General features: G+C 42.0%; 1 protein-coding gene and 2 long non-coding RNA genes across 3 annotated transcripts in view; 1 reads left to right on the top strand and 2 right to left on the bottom strand.

The window, feature by feature from the left end:
* Positions 1-21,489, bottom strand: part of naaladl2 (N-acetylated alpha-linked acidic dipeptidase like 2) — a 1,042,014-nt gene that overhangs the window by 10,509 nt on the left and 1,010,016 nt on the right. The window lies entirely within an intron of this gene.
* On the top strand, positions 6,258-7,605 carry LOC307032954. Its single transcript, XR_013806390.1, has 3 exons — positions 6,258-6,456; positions 6,843-6,903; positions 6,986-7,605. It is a non-coding gene; the product is annotated as an uncharacterized lncRNA (long non-coding RNA).
* On the bottom strand, positions 7,734-9,299 carry LOC307032970. The gene is made up of 2 exons (XR_013806393.1): positions 8,997-9,299; positions 7,734-8,586 (listed from the first exon to the last, which is right to left on the bottom strand). It is a non-coding gene; the product is annotated as an uncharacterized lncRNA (long non-coding RNA).

Raw genomic sequence — 21,489 nt, 5'->3', positions numbered from 1 at the left:
AGCGCTCACTACAGTGGTCAGGTCGGCTATAGTGATGCAGGAGAAATGACTCAGCGTGGCCTGCCTCACTGGACAGAGGGGATAGGGATAGGGAAGGGGGGAGTGGGAGGGGGTGATGATCGAACTCACATAAAGCTACCTTGTTTACAAAAAAAATTGAGAAAACGATTGCAGTCGGCATTTGAATAAACAGGAACTGGGGGGGTGGGGGGGTTTACAATGTTAATTTATGGTTTTAAATAGTACTATGGGGTTGAGATGAGGTTAGACAAATAAGTAGCCAGGGCGTTTTCGACCAAATTGTTATAATCACAGAAAAGGTCCCTCAGATGGAGACGGTGTACCTGGAGGCTGTTATAAGTTCTCCTCAAAGCTACCAGACTCCATTTACAAGAAAGTCTTTTTACCGAGTTGATTATCATAAAAGCCACTTTGTTTGAACTTGACAGAAGATTGCTCGTTTGAGCAATGAAAAAAAAGATGAAATAAGTATCTTGTATAAAAGAATGATCACAGGAACCGCCATCTACTATTTTTACTCACACTGCTTTCTGAGTGAAACCAGAAAGACATTTTGGGTAACTACAAATTGAAAATGATTCGATGGGTTTTCTGTGGTAAAAAACCCTGAAACAGTCTAAATGTTGGAAAAAGGGTAATGACACCCTTCACCCCGCCTGCCAGTGCAAGCAATGTGGGCCACATAATTATTAATTATAATTATTATCATTTTACATGTCTCTTTGTCTTCATGTCACACTGCTGTACCCACGATCATGCACACAAGGCACATACATAAACGCAGACAAGCCTTCGGGTGGGGGGGGGGAGCAGTGGCTTGTAGGTCAGAGCGGCAGAGGCTGCGCAGTGCTGCTGCCCTCTGGGCTGAAGTACATCGATTTCTATTAAAGTGGCTGAACAGACAGTCTTATGGAGTAAATGGAGTGATTTTTCATCTGTTAAGACACAGTTTGTGAGCTGTAGGGTGTGAAGGAACCTCGACCTTCAGCACACAATTGTAGACTCAAAGTCAGATGTATCTCTACACCTACAGTGAGAATCATGTATGCTATATATTTGCTTTGATTGGTTATTATCTAAAAACATTTAAATAACGTAATGTTTATATGTTTGTTGCTTGATGTAAGTAGCTGTCATTCATCACATAATCCATGTTTGCTAGCTCGGAATCTTCTGTGTTTGACTTTATGACAACATACTCTCTTCTATGCTGAAGCCAACACAAAGTGTATTTGTTCAATTTAAAATGAGTCTGCACTTTCAACTGTGTTGCCATACAATGATAACATACCTTTCACATTAATAACACAACAGATGTCTATATGAAACAGAATCAGTTGTAATGCTCTCCAGATTATGTTCAAGTTTCTCTAAATTGGTTTTCATACTGTTCTGAAAAGAATGGACAACAGTGGCTGACTATTGATTCTCGATAACCCTAAAATGTGCTCAATGAGGTATTTCTATAACAATTATTACATTTATTTTACAATTTGCATGAATGCAATTATGGTGTCTGTACGTAGTAAGTGAACTGTTCTGGTCAGATCACCCGAACTCTTTGGCTTCTTTAAGGGCATTCCAGAAAACTGTAAACACAGCATTAAGTTTTAAAGTTGAAATGTTACAAAATATACGCATTCAGCTCAATGGTTGTTCTGGTTGGCTGGTAGAGATGTCACATGTAACAATGTGAGCGTTAAAGATAACAGCAAAAGAGAGTTTATGTGTTTGTTTAAAGGTTTGTTTACTAAAGAGTCTCAATGTCCTACAACAATATAGCAAATGCAAGCGACATAAATGAAGGTAATGGAGCATTAATACTAATATATAAAGCCTACCATACCAACAATAATACCATACTAATTGATTTAAAAAATGGTATTACAAGAGTATGTTGGAAATGGACAATGGTATAAATAGGATAGTAAGATCCATGCTTGTTACGGGGGATAAAAAAGCTAGGAACAATAGAACAACTTTTTAGATATTATCCCTAACAGGTGAGCAAAACGGAACAAAAGTGAAGAAAATAGGAGAAAGAATAAGAGAGCAATGCCTCATAGCCAATATAATCTATCTCATATGCCCATTTCCTCTGACCAACAGACTGTCATCCAGTGTCTCTCCGTGGATATCCAGTTATGAAAGAGGTTATTTTGAAGCACCTCAGAGTGTACATAAAGACATCTGCTATCGATTGGTGAGGCCCCGTGCAGCCTGACATCCACTCTTAATGGAGCCTGCCTCCTGCTCTGCAACACAACAAATTGGGTTTAAACTATGTCTCCTGCCCCAGGCGTCACTCACTGTGCAGCAGCAGCAGCATCCATCCAGCACCAACAGCAGCACGGTGATCTGAGCGTCCGCCGCCTCTTAGTGAGAATCTATTAAAGGTATGGCTGAAAAAGGAGCTGAACCTTAAGTAGTGAGATGTCAAAGTGGACATGTTCTGCTCATTTTCAGGTTCATATTTGTATTTAGTGCCTCGACTGTGACATGTCTCCATGTTTTAATGTTCAAAAAGCTCTTTATTTTTCTCATACTGCCTGTGCTGCAGCACCTCTTTTCACCCTCTATCAAGCCAGCCAATAAAAGCATGAGTGTTACATAGTGATGTAACTATGTTCCTGAAGTAAACAAAGGAGTCCAATGGAGGCGTTTCAGGCAAGGGGGGGAGTGTGAGGGAGCAAAACTCTCATTTAGCCTTTTAGACTTTACAAGGCAGGTTTATTTATATAGCACCTTTCAACACAAGGCAATTCAAAGTGCTTTACAAAATTGAAAGAAAAAAGTTACAGTGCAGTTTAAGATATGAATGTATCAATTAAAAGCAGCGGCAAAATAAAAGTCTTCAGCCTGGATTTAAAAGTAGTAAGAGTTGCAGCGGACCTGCAGGTTTCTGGGAGTTTGTTCCAGATATTTGGAGAATAATAACTGAATGCTGCTTTAGTTCTGACTCTGGGGACAGAAAGCTGACAGAAAGCTGACCCGTCCCTGAAGACCTGAGAGTTCTGGATGGATCATAATTTAGCAGTAGGTCAGAAATGTATTTTGGACCTAAACCATTCAATGCTTTATAAATGATGCTGGAGTGATCTGATCCACTTTCTTACTGTTAGTGAGGACTCGAGCAGCGGCGTTCTCGATTAGCTGCAGATCTTTTTGTGAGACCTGTGAAGACACCATTACAGTAGTCGAGTCTACTGAAGATAAAAGCATGGACAAGTTTTTCCAAATCCTGCTGTGACATTAGTCTTTTAATCCTACTGTAGATATGTTCTTTAGGTCAGTGGTTCCCAACCTGGGGGGCGCGACCCCCTTGGGGTGTCGCCAAAGATCGCAGGGGGGCGCCAGGCCTCAGATGATTTGAGGCCTAATATCATATTTAGAATTAAAAAAAAAAGAAATTTACATATCATTTTTTTTTACATATTGTAACACAATACATGATTGTCGCTAAAAGCCTTGTCTCTACATTACAATAAAATATATAAATTAATGGATTAATTAAAATAAAAATTCTAAAAATTCATCTGATACTCCTCCAATTCGCGCCAACATTGACGTTACTGTGTCAGCTTTCATAATAATAACAGTTTGCTGCGCTTGCTAGCTAGCGACCGACTTCATAAGGTGAATATTTTTGTCTAAAAATGTCGGAAAAACGTAAAGGAGATGACAGGTCATCTGCAAACAAAAAGAAAAAATGAGGACCTACCTAGAGAGCTATCTTATCTTCGGTTTCATGGAGGGAACTGACAAAACCCGCCCAGAGTGTGTGATATGCAGAGAGAAGCTAGCCAACGAAAGCATGAAACCCAGCAAAATGAAGAGACACCAATAGACCATGCACCCAGAAACAGTCGGGCGTGATCGGGACTTGTTCATAAAGAAACAACACCTTGCAAAGGCAAACAAGCCAATGAATATTAGAACAGCGTTTGTTAGGGCTGGCAGCGATGCACAGAAGGCCACCGAGGCCTCTTTTGAATGTGCACTTTTAATAGCAAAGGCAAAGAAACCGCACAACATTGGCGAGCAGCTCATTAAGCCAGCTTGCATTAAGATGGTTGAGAAACTGTGCGGCCCGCAGGTGGCGGAGAAGCTAAAAACTGTACCACTGTCAAACAATACGGTGAAAGACAGAATTGACAAGATGGCAAGTAACTGCGAGCTGCAGCTGCTCGAAAAGCTTGGAAAGGGGCCATTTGCCATACAACTTGATGAAACCACAACTGTAGCAGACGAGGCTGTGCTGATCGTTTATGTGCAATATATCGATGGGGAAGCAGGACATTCTTATGTCAGTCAACCTTACCACTAGCCTACCACCCGGGGTGAGGACATTTTACTGCAGTGGATTCTTACCTCTCATCCCACAATCTTTCCGATGAGAATTTAGTTGCATGTTGCACAGACGGAGCTGCCTCAATGATGGGGAAAAACAAGGGATTTAACAGTCGCTTGAAAGAAAAGGCCCCACACTGCACAATATTTCACTGTGTGATACATCGCCAGGCCCTGGCCAGCAAGAAACTGTCAGAAGACCTCAGCGAAACACTCTCAACTGTTGTTAAAATAGACAATTTCATCGAAGGTCGCCCCACCAACAAGCGTCTATTCGCAGACTTGTGCGAGGATGAAGCGCACCAAACCCTCCTCCTGCACACCGAGGTGCGCTGTCTCTCACGTGGCCGAGTGCTGGCACGCTTTGTAGAACTGAAGGAAAAAATTGAAGAGTTTCTACAAACTCGTAACCGCGCACTGTCAGAGCAAGTGACTGAGTCATTCTGGATTAAAACAGCATACCTGGCCGACATCTTCGGTCTCTACAATGAAACAAACAAGCGTCTGCAATGCGTGGAGTCCAACATTCTCCAATGTAAAGAGGCGCTCGGTGCATTTGTGCGCAAACTGGAGTACAGGGTCGGGAAAATGGAGAGGGGGGAGCTGCAACAGTTTCCACTACTGCTGAAACAATCCCAAAACAATCCTGAAACGGTGCCTGTGTCTGTACGTCGTGAGTTCATCCGCCATATGAACGCACTGCAAACGGAAATGCAATCACGGTTCGCTGACATAGACGAGTATGTCTCCAAGGAATTGTGGGTTTTAGATCCCTTTATTGCCAAAGTTGAGGATGTGGAATACCTGGATTGCGAAGATGAGCTCACCGACATCCAAGCTGACTCGCTGTCAAAGAAATACTTCCAGGAAAAAGGATTTAAACAGTTTTGGATTGTCAAAGGACCAAGCCTCGCTCCAAAGCTCACACTGCATGCCACGACCAGGATTATACTCCCATTCAGTATGACATATCTATCAGAAACAGCCTTCAGCGCACTTGTTGCCATCAAAACAAAAGCACGCAACACACTGGACGTTCACAACGACTTTAGACTGACTGTCACTCACATTACACCGGACATTCCATCCCTGGCTGCGGGCGTGCAAGCCCAAGGTTCACATTAATGAACCTACTTGAACCTTGTCTTCTCTCTGCTACCTGTTCCATGGCAGACAAGCATTTGATTTACCTGCTTAATATGCCAGTTTTTCATTTTTGTTTTATACAGGCCTATGCCACCATATTAGGCTACCATTTTTTTATTAGACATAGTCTATTCTTTTGAAGTGTCCTGTTCTTCGACATTTGAAATAATTATGATGCATACTTTTGCAAGTTAGTAGCTAGTAAAAGCATACAAAGACAGAAATGTATCATTTTTTCTTTAATATAAATGTTTCTTCTGCGCGTAAAGTGTCGGTTTCAGTTGGATAATTTGTCACAGTTGCTCCGATCAGATCGGTCTCCTCCATTTTGTAGATTATTTACGATTTTTGAATCCACACAAACACATCGCCAAAATCCAGTTTACTTTGAGCATGTGTTTTAAACAGTTGAATCCCTTTGTGAATTGTTTCCACTTGCGCCGTCCTTTAATTTCTTCATACAGCGGGCATCCAAATGAATTAATCCTGAGTCCAATAACCATCAAAGTCACTCCAATAGTGCTCCTTAATTACGCTTTCATCCTCCTTTAACGAAATACTTCACATTCATCCAGTTTTTGACAGTAGTTGTAGCATTTTTTAGACTTTTAAAATGTAATTACCCCCTGTTGCCGTGTTGCCGTGTGTGTGTGTGTGTGTGTGTGGGGGGGGGGGGCGAGGGAGTAACCGCTGTTACCAGGCACGGCTGTCACTACCCGATCTGCCCCCCTGCCCGATCTCTACTGTGCATCTGCGAGATGGTCCGCCCAGCGCCGTATAGACTGAGAGTTATGTCATCTCCGTTCACTCCAATGGACCACTTTTTTACAGCAATGGCGGATCGTGGAGCCTCTCAATCGTTCCCCGGAAGTTAGCGCCAAGGCTAGCAGCGCAGTAGAGTTGTAGCATAATAGACCGTTCGTGACGGACTTTTGAAAGGTAAGAAGAAGTTTAAAGATTTATATTGCGGATATTATCAGTACATCTGATTCAAATTAACATGTGTATTAAAGGATGTCAGTGGATTATCCCTAAATTAGTAGATTTAGGGAACGTTTACAGATAACAGATAAAGCTACCGGATCAAGTTAGCAGCACACGTTGAACAGCCTTTTAATTGTAAATTCCGTTCTCTTAATGTCATTTCGTCCAACATTGTTGAATTAGAGAAGAGGGGCTTATAAACGGGATTGTATGCGGGGGTGGAGGGAGTTAAATATTAGATAAATATAAAGTTTGGTGCGTGTAAGAGTGAGTGTTTTTAGCAGAGCCATATTGTGTCCTTGTGATTATGTTGATTATTACCTGTCTGTATTATGTTCCAGCTCAGCTTATTCTGGATTGATGTCAAAGGGAGAGGGACTTAAGTGAGAGTGAAAACACAAGGTAAGTTTAATACTACTGTTTAATATAAGTAAGCATACTAAACATGTATTCTATCACTGTATTATATAAGTAATCTTTTTAGTAACCTACTGTATGGCAGGTGGAGGGGCAGTGATGTTACAGGTGGAGGAGCAAGACTGCAAACTCACAAGACAGAGAAATCAAAGTTTGTTCTCCAGAGAAGAGGTTGATTTCACTTCAATTTTGTATTTCATATTTTCTAAAGATGTAGAAATGGCACAAAAAAAACTTGAGAGGTGTAACCAAGACAACTGTAACAACATGAGTAGAGAGCCACCAAGGTTTTTCAAGTCTCCCTCTCACTCCATTTTGCCAACCCAAACTTCCAGGTACATGACGGGACACCTTGCTTGTTTTTGTTGTTTGCGCTCCTCTGGCTGGGTGCTGGCAGGTGGAGGGCAGTGATGTTACGGGTGGAGGGGCAGTGATGTTACGGGTGGAGGGGCAGTGATGTTACGGACATAAGACATGGCACTGTACATTTTCGAACATTTAAAATATTATACCACTTAAAAATAAGAAATATGACTTTTGTTACTAAGAGTTCATACTTATTATACCTGTGTCACCTTTCACACTATAGCTGTGATCATGAGCTATGGGCTTTGTAGATACAGGTCACGGGGTGAATCGTGGTGCAGGGGCCCTTCTGTTTTTGACCACAGGGCGATGCACGAAGATGGTGGGTACAGCCTCTGCTCTCAGCCTAGTCTTGCCCTTTTTTGTCTTGACAAACTGGTCTACATCAAAATGTGCCTGCGGAGTGACTTGAGGTTACTTCACACACAGAACAACTCTTTGTCTGCCCACATACATATTCCATAGTGGTTGAATACACAGTATTAGGAAACACTTTATACTTACTGGACATGTTATACTCATTACATACTGTATATAAAATATGACCAAGAATGTGAGACAACTTTATAGAAATTAATATCACATCTGTTACTGATGCCATTTGTCATACTTTGTTAAACTCACAAATAATAAAGTTCCATAACTTCAGTTGGGAACAAAGACCACACCTTATCTCCCCAAGGCAATTTCCCATCCAATAGGTGTGCTATATAGGTGTGTATAACCCTTTCTCCTGTCTGTTACTCCCTCTTTCAGCACAAGAACCTTAGGGGGATTCAATGGAGCCTGAATACCTGCACTGAGACCCTCACCCTGCACCCTGAGTCTCAACTCTGTGTTTTTCAAGCCTTTCCCTGTTTTTTTTGTATTAAACAAAACATTAAGCTTTCCCAATGGTGTGGTTTTCGTTTTGTGAAAAAGTGCAAATGCAGTGTTTGTATATAATATCCTCACATATTTTTTTTGCTGTTGGTCGTGAAATTGCTCTTGCTGACTTGAGCCAGCCATTTTTTCCTCCGCTCTGTGTCAGTGGGGAAGCCGTATATTGGTACTCCTTTCTCGGAGCGATTTGAGCATCCCCGGGCAGCACAGCAAACCATGGTGGTGACTAGGAGGCAGCACAGCAAACCAGGACAACACGGAGGAAAAGGCACAGACAAACTGCATGATATGCTATTCAATGTTTATTGAATTCCATGTATTTGCAATGGATGTTCCTAAAACAACACATTTAACATCATCATCATGCTGCTGCTGCTGCTGCTAGTCCTTTGATAGTCACCTGTCGGTCTCCTGTCCTTTCTGAAAGCCATAAAGATGACATTAGTCATTTCGATAACTTGTGTTCACTACCATGAATTTAAGAAAATGATAGAAATTAATCTAATCTGAATTTTGAAGCATTCCTTTAGATCCCCTCCCTCTAAATATATCAATAAACATTAGAAAGTGATGCTCCTGACTACCATACAAGTTTAAGAAGATAATATGGGTTTTAAAGAATTCAAAGCTATAAATAAACAGCAACAGGCTCTTTAACCAAGGCACTGTTAGCCTAACATGTAAACTAGTTGTTCACACTAATCCTAATATTATCACTTAATATTAGCAAATTCTATTTTATTTTTTAAAACATATTGATGTAAATACATACACATGTCGATTTGTTGTATAAATATTGCAAATCAAAACCTTTATTCACTAATAATTACCAAAAGTCGAAGTTCTATCTCCTGTTATCAATGCATTCACATTGCCCGCCATGAACTTCCGGGGAACGATTCTCGTCTGCATGAACCACGTGACGATAACCGTTTTTGGACTTCCGCTGTCGTAACTCTTCTATCTATACGGCGCTGGGTCCGCCATACTGGACAACTACATACGGCAACTCTAATAGGACACTTCACACAGTGGCGTTTGGATTTAACTTCTGTTAGACAGCTATATGCCATACATTTTTGCATACATTCACAGTAAATATGTATTCAGTATGATCGCTGCCAAACAGAAGTTAAATCCATTTCTCACTTATTCTGACAATGTACTTAACCCCAAATAAAAGAACCCAATAAAAAGAGTTGTTAAATAATAGTGAAGTCAGGTTGTAATAACAATAACTCATCTCTCTCGGTTTTTTTAGTTTTCTTTTTGTGCTTTGCCAAACGCCACTGTGTCAAGTGTCCTAGTTGGGTTGCCGTACGGAGTTGTCCAGTATGGCAGACCATCTCGCACATGCGCAGTACAGATCGGGCAGGGGGGCAGATCGGCAACAGCGATAATTAAAGTTTCAAAGTTTTGGGGGGTCGCAAATTCCAACAGGAGTCATTTGGGGGGGCCCTGGGTGAAAAAGGTTGGGAACCCCTGCTTTAGGTGATAGTAGGCTGATTTAGTAACCGTTTTAATGTGACTGTTGAAACTCAGGTCAGAGTCCATGACTACATCTAGATTTCTGGCTTTATCTGTTGTTTTGAACATTGCAGACTGAAGCTCAGCGCTAACTTGTATACGTTCTGCCTTGGCTCCAAAAACCATTACCTCAGTTTTATCTTTGTTTAATTGGAGAAGGTTCTGACACATCCAGTCATTGATTTGTTCAATGCACTTACTCAGTGTTTTAACTGGAGAATAGTCTCCTGGTGAAATGGTTATGTAAATGTGGGTGTCATCCGCATAGCTATGGTAACTTATTTTATAGTTTTTCATTATCTGAGCCAGTGGTAGCATGTAGATGTTAAAGAGAAGAGGCCCCAAGATGGAGCCTTGAGGAACCCCACATGTCATATTTGTCAACTCAGATGTGTATTTACCTATAGAAACAACGTTTTTTCTGTCCTTTACGTAGGATTCAAACCAATTTAGAACTGTTGACGAAAGTCCCACCCAGTTTTCCAGTCAGTCCATGTGTTGTGGTCAACAGTATCAAACGCAGCACTGAGATCTAATAATACTAACACTGAAGTTCTGCCACTGTCTTTGTTTAAGTGGATGTCATTGAAGACCTTTACAAGAGCAGTCTCAGTGCTGTGGTTTGGACGAAAGCCTGACTGGAACACATTGAAACATTTATTTGAATGCAAGAAATTACTCAACTGTTGAAAAACGACTTTTTCAATGATTTTACCGAGAAATGGGAGGTTTGATATGGGCCAGTAATTGTTCATTACTGAAGCATCTAGATTATTATTTTTTAAGAGCGGTTTAATGACTGCTAATGATTTTTAGGGCCTTTGTAAAAACATCTGAGTAAAGAGATTTGTTTACTATATGAAGTAGATCTGAGGCCATGCAACAAAAAACATCTTTGAAAAATCCTGTTAAATCCTGAATAATATCAAGGCAGCACGAGGAAGATTTCAGAAGTTGTATAATGTCCTCTAGGTCTTTATTATTAATCTGATGGAATTGTGTCATGGTGTTTGAATTGATTTTAAGTGGATACAGTGACAAAACATTTGCTGTACCTGATACAGAGGCACTGATTGCTTGTCTAATTTGCATGATTTTGTCAGTGAAGGAGGCAAATTCATTGCAGGCCCTGGTGGATAGAAATTCAGAGGCTACTAACACTGGGGTGTTTGTTAGTCTGTCAACGGAAGCAAACAAGGCACGTGCGTTGTACTGTATTTGGCAATGATGTCAGAGAAGAAAGACTGTCGTTTTCAATTCCAAATTATAAAAGCCAAGTCTAGATTTCAATATGAACCTGGAGATTTGTTTTTCGCCACCTGCCTTCAGCTTTTCGACACTCTCTTTTTTCTGTTTTCACGCTCATGGCCTTTCTCCATGGAGATATTTTCTTGCCAGTCACTTCCTTTATCTTAGTTGGAGCAATGGCATCTATAACATTTTTAAATTTTTGAATTAAATTGATCTACTAGATCATTTACTGAAATGTTAGCAGGGGAAAGTGTTGAAGAAAAATTCTGAGTAAACATTTTCCCTAGTATTTTCAGTTAAATATCGCTTTGTGGTTACCTCCCTTTTTGAATTTTTTTGTGAACAGAAATAGAGCTCTCAAAGAAAACACAGGAATGATCAGAGAGTGCAACATCAGTCACCACAACCTTTGAGATATTCAGACCCTTTGAGATAATTAAGTCCAGAGTGTGCCCCTTATTGTGCGTGGGCTCCGTCACATGCTGAGTCAGTCCATAGTTATCAAGAACACAAAACAGTTATTTAGCCCCTCTGCCCTGGGGGTTGTCAACATGGATGTTAAAATCACCAACAATGACTAGACGGTCAAAGTCGATTCACACTATAGACAGCAGTTCAGTAAAGTCATCAAAAAAGCTTGCACAGTATTTGGGTGGTCTATAGATATTTAGGAACAGAGCTCGAGAGCAGCATTTCAGCAGAAGGGCCACATATTCATGTTCCATAAGATGTCTTCCTGCATTGAAGGGAATCATTGAAGGAAATAGCAACTCCACCTCCTTTCTTATGCATTCTTTCCTGACTCATAAAACTGACATTGGGAGGTGTTGATTCAATAATAACAGCTGCACTGTTATTTTGTTCAATCCAAGTTTCCGTTAAAAACATAAAATTGAGATTGTGCTCAGTGATAAAATCATTGATTAAAAACGTTTCTCCTGGCAAAGACTTGACATTTAATAAAGCTAGTTTAAGTTTGTTAAATACACTATCAGTCAGATTTGTTGTGACAAGCTGTGGCTGATATGGAATCACTGCTACATTTGATAAACTCACACAAACGTTTGAGCGTTTCCTGTATCTAAGATGATTCACTGCTCTTAATCTATTACCTATCAACACAGATATTGGCAAAGCTACTGGCAGGCAGGGCCCCGGCTTGTCCTGGAAAGAGTTGAGAGTGCCATACGCCCTTGAGCCTTGACCCAGCACATATCAGTTAGAGTTTCCTGCGTTTTGTATACACACATTCTTATCAGGCTTTGGAGACCGCAGATGCTGTCTTGAAGTGGGGGGGGAGGTGGTTGACGTAGGCACGGTGATGAAGACGGGGGAGATGGTACGCGTTTCTGCTTCGGTGCTTGTGGTGGGCGTCGTTGAGGGGCGGGGTTAAAGGACATGCTGCCAACCCTGCATATCGCCTTCATGCGGTCATTGATCCCCAGGAAGGACTTGAGAGGTTTCTCAATACTCAAATTTCCCCTCCTCAACTCCTATCCTCGACTCCTCTCCTCGAGACTTGGTGCCGCCCACAGGAGATGCGAGCGAAGGACTGAGGAGGGGAACCAAGGAGAGAGGAGTGGAAGCAGCAGGCGGTTAGAGAAATGAGAACTCCTGTCCTCTGAGCGGTCATTTTAAAGAGACGTCCATTAATGATGACAGGAGGCACAGCAGCCCTCTGATGGACAGATGTGTTCATGACTGACGACTTATATATATTTACTTTTAATTCATTCACAGTGCGGTATAATGAGATAATAACAGGCTACAGATGCGGACATATACACACACACATATATTTATATAATAATATATACAATTTCAGAATCAAACAAGTATGAGAGCACTCTCATAATAACGTAACACAATCAGAGACTGGATATACCCCCCCTCCCCTTCCTCTCTCTGGTCGCTGAAATGGGGAATTGAAATTACGGGCCAAAAGTTGTACAAGTATTAAAAGTAAGCATAGGACACCAAACCAACTGTCCGCCGCATCTACGCACTGTACCACACACACACCTACACACTGTACCACACACACACACACACACACACACACACACACACACACACACACACACACACACACACACACACACACACACACACACACACACACACACACACACACACACACACACACACACACACACCTACTGCTCCTAAAGCATAATCAGGCTACAGCCGTTGTGTATTTTATTATGTGAAGCACTAAATGGTCTTAGAAAAATATTGACTCTTTGTTTGTAGATATCTACTAAACTACAGCATACAAATACAGAAAGTAATGTAGGCCTGTTTTAAGTGATATATATTTGACACACTGCTCTGCTTTCTGCACGGACCTCACAGCTGTTCTCAATGTAAACATCGCGTTGCGATGAAAGCAATTACTAAAATAATATCCAAGGGATGCATGCAGAGCTGTCATTGGCTGAGATAAGTCTGGCCGCGCGTCACACCTCCACCGTTCCCGGAAATGCATCCGTGGAGGAGCCGTGGAGGATTCATCAGTGTCTCCTCGGTTAGAGCTCCTCCAGAGAGCCTCCTCGATGCTCGATGCTCAGTCCTCGAAGTGCATCTGGAGAAATTAGATGTCCTTCAAAATGGTGCGCTGAAATTCATTTCCGGGTCACTACCGGAGGACCGAGGAGTCGAGGAGTCGAGGAGGGGAAATTTGAGTATTGAGAAACCTCTTTGGTGCCAACCCTCTGTATCTCCTTCATGTGGTCGAACTCCAGGAGGCTGGGCGAGGGTGAAAGGGTGAACGGAGAGTAGAGAGAGCTGGGGGGTGAAGGAAGAGTATCCTCAAAGGTGATAGGGGGGGTGAAGGGGCGGCGGAGACTCCTCCATTGTGTCATAGGTCTCCCATAATCAAGACATTCCTCAGGCGGGTGCAGTGATACTTCTTCAAGGTTTTCTGCGCGATGTGTTGTGTCTTTCTCTTGTTTTGATTCCTCTTGTTGCTTGTCCTTGGCAGAGGGAACAGATTGATGACGCAGGCAGTTGAATATGTTAGAGATAAACAATTTTACTCCTGACTGGCAAACTCCATCTGCCGTAAAAAGATGTCTGCAGTCCCAGAAAATTTTAAAATTGTCAATAAAATGGACAGAATGGTCAGTACAGGCAGTTAACACTAGAACCGCCAACGGGTACATTTTACCCGCAGCTGTTTTTTGATTGTATGTAACTTTTTTTCAATAACATGTTAAAGTTTCCCAGTCCGTGACTTTTCCTGAAAGTGTGTTATGTAGCACCCTCTGTTGTTAACAATTGTCAATATGAAGTGAGATTGAAAAAAATCGCCAAAAAACAAGCCATTTATACCCATATCCGCCAGCGGGTAATATTTACCTCATAGAAAATGCAGCGTAAACATGACGTGTTGCTATAGCAACGCCTTTTGTCTACTGCGGTTCCTTATAGATAGAGAGAGAGAGAGATAGATAGATAGATATATTGATAGATGGATAGAGAGAGAGATAGACAGATAGATAGTTATAGATAGTGTAACATCTTGGAGAATACAAGATCTTGGATGACTGAGCTCACGTTGAGGACGTAATGCATGTGTGCAGGTTACGTGCCAGTTGAATAAAGATGGACACTCGGAATAAGAGAAGTAGTCCGCGTAGTCTGTTTATGTAGACAATTATATGTCCATTGAACAGAACATTACAGACAGATCGATAGATAGTTATAGATAGAGAGATAGAGAGATAGAGAGATTTGTACCTAAACAAAACACAAGTCTAACACCAAGCGTTTAAATCAGCACTCTTAGCGATATTTTATACTTCATGTTATCTGCACAAACTATATTATATGAAAAGATGAGAGTCCAACGATTCTATTGGTATAAGTTTAATCCCTGTGCGATCAAAACTCACTGTTCTGTATGATAAATAAAATAACATTGTACCTTGAAAATCAATAGCGGGTACATTTTACCCATTGGCGGTTTTAGGTATACAGCGACCTCTGGCGGTTCTAGTGTTAAAAGCCACGTGTTCAGTGCAAACAATCTGCTGAATCTCTCCAATCCTCTACTGGCGGTAGAGGGCCACTGATGAACACCTCTGCATTTAGAGAGCTGAAAGTTTCTAGCAGACATTTAAAGTCTTCTTTCAGCACTTCTGACTGTTGTTTCACAACATCATTTGTTCCAATGTGCAGTACCACATTTTTCACAGTCGGATGTTCAGCCCCAATATGCAGGATCTTCTCAGCCAAGTCAGAGACCATATCCTTGGGAAAACAGAGTACTTTGGCGTTGTTCTTACTACAGACTTTTTACATCTCTTACAGCAGAATCACCCACAATCAGAGTTTCAGGCCCAGTCGTTAACTTTCCCTCTAGCCTTTTACTTTTGGAGTAGCTATTGGTCCTTACCCTGCCGTGTGAAGAGGACAGGTTAACCAGGTCATCAGAAAGAGATCTCCGGTTCTGGGTCAGCGGAGCGTATCTGTTCTGGATTTGCACACTTGGTGGTTTAGGAGGATTGTTTGTAGTTCTCCCTTTAGCAGCTGTCCATGGCTTCTGAAGAGGCGCTGTTCATGGGTCATAACAATGCAGGCCAGCCGGTTGCATCACAGATTTCAGAGCGCTGGGCTCTGCCTGTTATTCGTCCTCCCAAATCCCATGGAAATGATTTACTCTTACGGCCCGTCCACACTACAGCTTCAAAAAAAGCTTGCCGGCGGGCGTGTCTGAAGCTCGACCAACAACCAATCACATGAATCTCCCGCCCCTGACACACAAGCAGCGGTTTGATTGGCTAGAGCTTGTACTGGCATATGATTTGATTGGCTGACACTTCCACCGAAAGCTTCAGAAGCTTCAAAAGTTGAACATTGCTCAACTTTTGCAGCCTGAAACGCCAGGAAAGCTCCGCTCTGCTACCTACAATTCAGTTCGGCGAAAAGCGAGGCAACGTGACGTCACCCCATTCAAAGTGAATGGGCAGACGCGTTGGAAACCGTTTATGAAGCTGTCGAGGCTGTAGTGTGGACGGGCCGTTAGGTTTCGCACCCAGAGAGTTCCAGGGAGAACTACCACTTGCAGATGTATTACCCGGTACACAGTCCTCCTGTTCCTTGGAATCCTTGTAGCTGCTAACTAGCTGTGAGTTAGCATGCCTTTGTCCATTCTTTTGCAACAGTGGTAAAGTGGTGTCATTCCAACCTAGTCCATTCACTTCCACGTTAACTTCCAACCATTGCAGTTTATGGAAGTCATGGAGAGCGGAGTTATTTTGCTGCTAACTAGCTTTAGCTAAATAGCATGCAGTACCAGGCTTTAGCTGTTGCTAGGCCACGCTACTGAAAACCTCCATCTATTTACAAAGAATAACTGTCCCAGTGAGCAATGCAGACCCTTTACATGCACAACAATCTATATAACAGACTACAGGAAAGGCAAACTCCAAAGAGCATAACATAGCCTCTTTAAAGACCCTGTGATGTGTGCACCTGTGCATGATCTGTTATGCTAATACGTATAGTAATCACCAAAATTGTCCATTGGAACCCATATCAAAAGATGTTGGAATAGCAACGAATTTGACGAGTTTTGAATTTTCCGGGGAAATCTGCAGTCGACCTTCGCCTTCGTGGGCGTGGCTTGCGATCTACTGCGTGACGTCACGAGATGGACGCCGCCGCACTGTTTACATTCACCACCGTTCATTTTTTCTCTTTTTCAAAGTCGAATTTCTCAACGTTTTTGAGCTAGTATTTTCCTGGAAAGTGTGTCGGAGTCGACTGGAAGTGATTGCCAATCGAGAAAACCTGACAATGGAGGCGACAGTGAAGAAAGAGGGATGAAAAACACAGGGGAAACGATGCATTGCCGCTGGCTGTAGTAATGTCAAGTCTGCCGAAGTGGCGATGTTTCTGTTCCCAAAAGATGAAGGTGAGCCTGGCTGGTGTCATTGTTTCGTAGATTCTTTGATTGATCATGATAAATAAAGGCCACTGGTCGATTCGATTCGAGAGAGAAAGAGAGACTGAGAGAGTTACAGGGTTGTTGTTAGCATCTGGTGCTAGCTCGGAGCTAACGGAGATTAGCTGTTTCAACAATAAGGAGAGGGAGAGTGCTCTCCTGTGGGACTGAGAGAGATAACGTCAGCTCAGGGAGGTAAACTGTAGCCTAAGTTATCTCAGTGGGTTTGGTCATCTATGTAAACAAATATTTCCATCTATGTAATATTAGTTGTATAAAATAGGTTAAGAAATCCTTCCAATGTTTTTTGATTATTGAAATATATGTTTCATATGAGTGTTGAGAGCTGTATCCATAAATCTCTTAATGTTGCCCTCAAAGTGCACCAGATTGATCACTTTCCTCATCTATCCTGTCCGAAAAGCTGTCCAAATCAATCATTTCTCTCACACTAGTATCACTTTCCAGAGTCTCCGCCATGTTTACAATCGCAACTGGGTACATCTTGTGACGTCACAGCCACTATCGTCTGCAACTTCCGTTAGGCTCAGACGGCAAAATTAATAATTCATTAATTCATTAATTATGAATTATTAAAAATTATTTTAGCCATGAACAGGCACAATGATATGTAAGGAATGAAACTGCCATTTCATTTTGGTGCAAAAACATGCACTTCACTGGGCCTTTAAGACTTATATGGGGTATGCCATCATTGTTAGAAATGATATAGGACATTATTTAAGCATTTTCAGGACAGGTAACGCTACAAATGTGAACGTATGACTATTAAATGGGAGGAACATTTTAATATTTATACTGTATACTGAATCTGAAACACACTTGCAACCTGTTTCACAAAAGCTAGAGAGACAAGCGCTTAAATGAGGGGTCAAAATGGCAATCTCTGCTGTTACCTATTACAGCATATACTTAAACTGAAATGCAAGGGGGTACGTTTGATATTTTGTGAATTTCAACACTTTATTTTAGTGCTGTACTCAGTGGCGGCTGGTGGAAAATATCTTTGGTGGGGCTGTTGATATAGTGAGTAAAATGTTTTGGGGGAGAAATGACCCCTTAAATTGGGACTTCTGGTGATGTAATGGCCCCCATAAAATCGTGGTTCTAGGGCCAGGAACAACCAGGCTGAGTCGGGCTGAGTATGCTAAACTAACTGCGGTCAAGCCAGCCTCCACTCGGGAAAACCTAGTCAAGCCAGCCCTCACGTGATATTGCGGTGCGCGAATATCCTATGCATTACGGTAGAGTCAAAAAAAATCATCCCTCTGTGTTTAGATGAGAATAAAACAAAAACTTTCCAGTATCAAAGACTCATTTCACTTCAGGGTGATAGCAGGACATCTCATCTAGTCACTCAGAAAAAAACAGGACATTCTGATGTAGAGTTTCAAAATAAAAGACCTTTGAAATCTCTATTGTATGAGCTATCATCCCTGTTTTTAGATGAGAATAAAACAAAAACTGTCCAGTATCATAGATCCATCTCACTCCAGGGTGAAAGCAGGACACCCCATCTCGTCACTCAGAAAAAAAATCAGGACATTCTGATGTAGAGTTTCAAAATAAAAGACCTTTGAAGTCTCATATATGAGCTATCATCCCTGTCCCCAAAGGTCTTTTATTTTGAAACTGTACATCAGAATGTCCTGATTTTTTCTGAGTGGCTACATGGGGTGTCCTGCTATCACCCTGGAGTGCGATGGATCTATGATACTGGACAGTTTTTGTTTTATTCTCATCTAAAAACAGGGATGATAGCTCATATATGAGACTTCAAAGGTTTTTTATTTTGAATCTGTACATCAGAATGTCCTGATTTTTTCTGAGTGACTAGATGGGGTGTCCTGCTATCAACCTGGAGTGAGATGGATCTATGATACTGGACAGTTTTTGTTTTATTCTCATCTAAAAACATGGATGATAACTCATACAATAGAGATTTAAAATGTCTTTTATTTTGAAACTCTACATCAGAATGTCCTGATTTTTTCTGAGTGACTAGATGGGATGTCCTGCTATCACCCTGACGTGAAATGAGTCTTTGATACTGGACAGTTTTTGTTTTATTCTCATCTAAACACAGAGGGAGGATTTTTTTTGACTCTACCGTAATGCATAGGATATTCGCGCACCGCAATATCACGTGAGGGCTGGCTTGACTAGGTTTTTCCGAGTGGAGGCTGGCTTGACCGCAGTCTAAACTAGAGAGAGAATCGCTGTCAAGGGGGCTACAACTACAACAAGATGAACATATTTGACCGTGATTTAATTGTAATACACGTTTCAAAATGATGCCGAAGTAACAACATACTGATACCGGATAGTAAAAACCATGAATTAAGGCTTTCACAAGTCTGCAGACATACGGCAGGCGAAAAACCTTTTAAAATGCGTGTTTTCTAATGGAGATTTGGCTAAGCTAACGTTGTTAATGCTCCGACCGTCCACACTCACAACAACGGCCTATACAGACATAAATAAACCAGCGACTGTATTCGCCATGACACAGACAGTATGTGGTTTGTACTTGTTTAACTTTTGTCTAGTTTCTGAACACATATGAAGAGCTGTGAGCTCTGAGTGCTAAGACCTAATGGCTGTGTTCTTTTTCTGGGGAGCTCATTGAAGATGACGTCACGGCTCCGCCTACACTGCGTTACTATAGATCAGTGACCACCAACTGGCGGCCCGCGGGCCACATCCGGCCCGCCAGACATTCTCATCCGGCCCGCACGACGGGGGTGACTGTGGCGTTGGCGGAGTGGTTAGTGCGTTCGCCCCCCACCCATTTTTTACAACATCTCGTGAGTAAGGTGCAGTACCGGAGTCCAACAGAGAGGCAGCCGCTGCGGGACAGTAGACTGCCTACTACGAAACCTTCCCTCCCTTGAAGAAGAAGTGATCTTTCGTTGTGAAGAGTCTGCTTTGTGAGCTCCGCAGTCCGCACGACCACAGCAGTAGCCCCGCTGCGACAGAGTCCAACAGAGAGGCTGGAGCTGCGGGACAGTAGCCTAGAAGCAGGGTTGGGTTTGTAACGGAATACATGTAGCGGCGTTACGTAATTAGAATACAAAAATCAAGTAGGCTAACTGTATTCAGCTGGCGTTACATTTGAAAACGAGTAATCTGATTACAGTTACTTTCGTAAACCTGAAGTGAATACATTTTGGAATACTTATTGGCATTATTGGTGGAAAAGTTTCCTCACAAAATGTAATATTCATTTCTGGCAGAACTGTGTGCACACTGCACAGCGCTGCAGCATGTCAGAGAGAGATGCAGCGTGTCTGTGAGGCCCCGCCCCCCCACGCAAATGAGAGAGAGAGATCTCTTTTTAAATATATTGAAAGTTAGAAACGGAGATAGTTAGATAAAATGTGTAAGATAACGTTTAAGTAGCATTTATTTATTGTCGAAATGATGACATTTATAACGGAATAAAATCAAAGTGAATGGCCTGCTGCTGCTGAATGCATGGGGCAAGTGACTGGAAAAAGTTTTAAAAGTTATTACATCGTTTCAGATAATAAATAATAATGATAATTCATTCTATTTAGGGGCGCCTTTCAAAGCACCCAAGGACACCTTACAATTCGTAACATATTCTAAGGAAAGGTTTTAAGACAGTACAAAGAATGCAGTCCGGGCATACTTGCCAACCCTCCCGATTTTCGCGGGAGACTCCCGATTTCATTGCCCTCTCCCGGTTTCCTCCCGGGGTCATATTTCTCCCGCATTTCTCCCGATTTCTGACAAAATCTGATTTACACACGACTGTTTCCACTCGGACTTTAATACAGCTACACCATTGTTTGGTTTCCGTGGTAACACGTCTCTTTAGTAGCACGCGCAACTCAAAGTCTGAGGGTGAGGCAGATATTCACAGAAAACAGAACAAGAACCAACAACTACTCTACTCTGCTCACTCCTTTCCTGTAAAATACAGGTCCTGCCCACACATATGCTCCATCAAGGACGGTGCTACAGGCCGCAAGGCAGTGCACTTACAACTACAATAAGCATGTTAATGTTAATCTAACAGCTCCGGCGATCCACTAGCACCCCCCCCCCCCCCCCCCCAATTTTGCATTGCTCCCGATTTCTGAGGTCTAAAGGTTGGCAAGTATGAGTCCGGGTGATGTTTTTTATGTGGGGTACAAATGAGAGGGAGTTGTCCAGAATGACACCAAGATGTTGTGTTTGAGTTCTTGATGAGCCATTAAAACAAGTGTCTCCTGTTCACCAAAACATACCCATCTGTTATGGAAAAAGAAAGTATTCTAAAATTAATCTGAATACGTTACTTTTTTAAGACACGTAACTGTAACTGTATTCTGATTACTTTCAGAGCATGTATTCAGTATTCAGTAACTGATTACATTTACAAAGTAACCCTCCCAACCCTGCCTAGAAGTGATCCTTCGTTAGCATGAAGAGTCTGCTAAGCTTTATGCGGTCCGCAGTACCTGAGCGTGCTCCACTAGCGGGCCAGCGATATAAAAATCGCTGGCCCGCGATAGTTTCTATTGGATACATTTTGGCCCTTGGAGAAATGTAGTTGAGGATCCCTG

Source organism: Notothenia rossii (genome assembly GCF_949606895.1).
Source record: "Notothenia rossii genome assembly, chromosome: 1".
NCBI lineage: Eukaryota > Metazoa > Chordata > Actinopteri > Perciformes > Nototheniidae > Notothenia > Notothenia rossii.
Note: the sequence above shows the minus strand (reverse complement) of the source record. Positions and strands in the feature narration are given on the sequence as shown.